General features: G+C 42.3%; 1 protein-coding gene across 2 annotated transcripts in view; it reads right to left on the bottom strand.

Annotated features, from left to right (window-relative positions):
* MTMR2 (myotubularin related protein 2) overlaps window positions 1-3,711 on the bottom strand; it is a 43,381-nt gene that overhangs the window by 31,850 nt on the left and 7,820 nt on the right. Inside the window, exon 1 of one of the 2 annotated variants that reach the window (XM_035900448.1) lies at window positions 2,714-2,752. The exons of the other annotated variant lie outside the window; for it this stretch is intronic. The gene's annotated coding sequence lies outside the window, so the exon portion shown is untranslated. Of the gene's footprint in view, window positions 1-2,713; window positions 2,753-3,711 lie in introns of those variants that run through there. 2 annotated transcript variants of the gene reach the window in all.

Genomic DNA, 3,711 nt, shown 5'->3' on the forward strand with positions numbered 1-3,711 from the left:
CAGCTCCTTGTGCACCTGGCAGAGCAGGGGAAGACGAAAAGTCCTTGACTGGTGTAAGCCCTGCTCAGCAACAACTGAACCATCAGTGAGTTGTCAGCATTCTTCTAGTACTGAATCCAAAACACAGAACTGTGCCAGCTACTAGGAAGAAAATTAACTCTATCCCAGCCAAAACCAGGACAACCCTCTAAATAATTTTGCACATTTTGAACAGATTTGTCATGCATAAGGCCAGAGCGTTGGTGTGACATGTCCGACCTGACACCGTGACCACCTGGCTCCTATATTATTCCTTTCCCCAAAACCACGTCTGCCCCATCTATTGAAAAGACAAGCTCTCCCGGCTCGGAGCTGCTTTTGTTCCAGTCACACACAGTCCTGTTCTGTATTTCCTACAGCAGGAAACCAGCCTCTTAACTGGTCCCTTGACATAAACACATATAACCTGTCTGTACAGACAAACATACACACACAAAATCCCTTTGCATCTGCAGCCCCTGAACTCACAGGTTCAGCATGTCAACCTCATGAGCACACACTGATCAGCAGCAACAGGCAGGATACACACTGCAGGGATAAGGATGTGCGTGTTGTGCATGCATGTGTACAAGAATATACACACAGAATTAGCAGATTTTAAAAATATGTAGCTTTCCAAAATATGGATGAAGTAGGGATTTGAAACTCAACAGCCAAGTGAAAGGATTCTCCTACAGGAAAATATTTGTCTGATACTTCACATTTTAATGGACTACCAGGGACGTAGTCCCTGTACTTCTGCCTGTAGTTAACATACCTACATTTTCCTCTCCCCCCCTTTTTTTCTTCAGATGTCTTTCTCCCAAGGACTGACACATGATTAAATGCCTCCTGAATCAGCACTCTTGCCACTCTGCAAGTCGTCAATAAACTGCAGGAATATCCATTTCATCTAAATCTGGAGATCCACATCAGAGCTAGTCACCCTAGACACTCTGTTCGCTCTGTGGAAAGCAGGAGATCTAGGAGATTCACCTTTAGGATGAGTGCCTTTCTTCCCACCAAAGTAACTCCAGCGCAGATCTGGGTGAATCCCATCTCTGGTGCTTCACTGTGGCCAGCGCAGCAGTGCCTGACCTCCTGGACATCCTAATACAACTGAGTAGTCACAACCTGTACTTTGCAGAGAGGTTCAAACTTACTCTGTGCTGAGAGGCAGCGGGAGACGAGCCAGGCCAGAGCCAACAATTGCATGAACTTCGTTAGAACAGGCATGACTCCAAAGCCTGTAGGATAGTTCTTACTAGCTGAGTTACCAGAGACAGCTTTTGGGTCAGAGCTGGCTCCTTTCACCTGTCTCAGAGAACCACCTGAGGGCAGTCAGCTGTTCTGCAAAGGCTTAGCCGTAGGATTATTTTTACATACTTGATTTTTTTTGATTCATTTTCTTTGTAAATCAAGAGCAAAACACATACACTTAACATAGCCAATGTTTTTCCTCCTTTCAAATGCCTTTTGCTGGTCTCAGACCACGTTCACCTATTCCTTCTCCTGAATTGCCCTCCCACTCCATCCCTGTCTTCTTTCATGGCTGTTGCCATAAAAGTCAATCAACAAAGGACAGTGCCACCATGGCAGGTGTATCAACATTTATCATTACCCCAACGGCAGTGTAAAAATCTCTGAATAAAAAGAGATCCAGCAGCTCTTTCCATTCACCTCAGAAAAAAACACGGAGGTCTAATTCTGTCCAACTGACATTGACAGAAGCTGCAGAACTGACACCAATAATTACAGACTCAAGACCCATATGCTTATTTAGGATAATTTTTCATAGGTGCATTAGTTTCTTTTCTAAATTAAACATTTCTTACAACAGGAAAAAGGCCACATTTTTTTCTAGCATTTTGCTGCTTAGATGCTTCTGTCTTCTCAATGCTCAATTAGAAGGATCGCGGAACAGCAGCCGTGCTTACTTGACAAATCCTCCCGTAAACTGCAAACACTGTACTACTTTGGAGAGATTTTCAGCTGCCATTTATGGCTATTTCCAGTGTACTTTGAGAAGATTTATGTGCTATGTATTCTACTGAAAATGTAATAAAAAGTAAATCGAGCAAGTAAATGGACTTTGTTGATTATTTCTGAATCATTAAGAGTACCACAGCAGAATGACCATGGGAAAGAACAGCAGTATCTCTGCATGACTGAGGCACGGGGACTTTTCTGAGGATTATGACCAGATGGGTTGAAGAACTACATTAGAGACATTCAGACCACCAAGATATTAATTGCAGGGAAATGCTTTGTGTCTTATTCTTTTGGGATATCAGAAGTTCAAAGGGGGAAAGACAAAACACCATGGACACATGGATCATTTCAGAATAATACACAGAGAATCAAACATAGCATCCAAAGACCACATCGAGCCCATTCAGCTCCTAAGAGAGCACTCAGCCAAAGACGGCTTCCTAGCTTGGTTAAAAAACAACACAAGGGGCATTTAAGTTATCAATAAAATGTTCTGACAACAGACCTTCTATTACACTAATCTAAAGTCTGAAGACAATAATCACATACAATGTACACTGCAACTGCCTTTTACCTATGCTTTCCTAGTCTCGAAAAACCCACTGACACAACTAAAAAAACCAAATCACAAACTGTGATCTCTACCTACTGTATATACTTTGAGAAAGTATAAAATGGCTTGAGAAATCACTTGCTTACTTACCACTGTCTTGAAAATCTTTACAAAGAAGCTGAAGATCAGTGTATTTAAAAAAGAAGCAATACAGTCACCAGGGTAACATAAAGGGACTCCTCTGGAGGAGGAAGTAGCCACCACGCAGTGTTCCCTTGGGGTTTTCTGCTTTGTTTTTTCCACGATGTGCTTCTCCACTCAGACCCGAGCGTCCAGTGATGAAGAACAGCCTCTCCGGGCTGGTGAATCTCCTGGGCTCTCGTTGTACGAGTACAAGGCAAGGCTTAGAAGCTCAAAGGAACACATTGTTGAGGGCCACTCGTTCAACCACGGCTGGCTTGTCTCTTCAAGTTTGTATGGCTTGGTGCCTCAAGACAATTCTCTCATTAGGCTCCGACAGAAAGTCGTCATTGACTCAACACAGCAACACTCCCTGGCACAGAAGGTTGCAGATATTATCTGGTCAGACAAGTCCAACATTTTTTAATACAGAACCTTCTTCATTGCCAAGGGTTCCACATACAACTCAAACGACAACAGCTCTGCTCTCCACTGGCCACTCAAAAACTTTGTACAGCCCGTTAGCCTGACTCTTGTCCTTCCTTTATTTTTACTGTATTTTGTTTAGCAAACCACTTATACAGGAAAATAGATTAAAATTTTCAAGGAAAGCATTAAACGACTTCAGTGAAGTTCATATCACCAGTCTTAAGTAACAGAAAAACACTCTGACCAAAGAGAGAGTTGTAAATTCTAGCAACCAAAATAAGACACAGAAGAGTGTCTCTGTTACCAAGAATTTCACTTTGGAGTTTAGTGATAGGTAAGATAAGGATTCAAGATACAAATAATTACAATGAGTAAACAATCCTACGGAGGGGAACAAAGATGTTTCATTCAGTGCAAAAATATCTACAGAAAATCAAATCTTGGCCCCGACTGCATGCAGCCACAAATCCGCACACGCCTTTTAAATACTGTGCTTGTTCATTCCTGCCTCATTTGTGCTTCAATCTACAAAACTATAA

Source organism: Egretta garzetta, unplaced genomic scaffold (assembly GCF_000687185.1).
Source record: "Egretta garzetta isolate BGI_Z169 unplaced genomic scaffold, ASM68718v1 scaffold58, whole genome shotgun sequence".
NCBI lineage: Eukaryota > Metazoa > Chordata > Aves > Pelecaniformes > Ardeidae > Egretta > Egretta garzetta.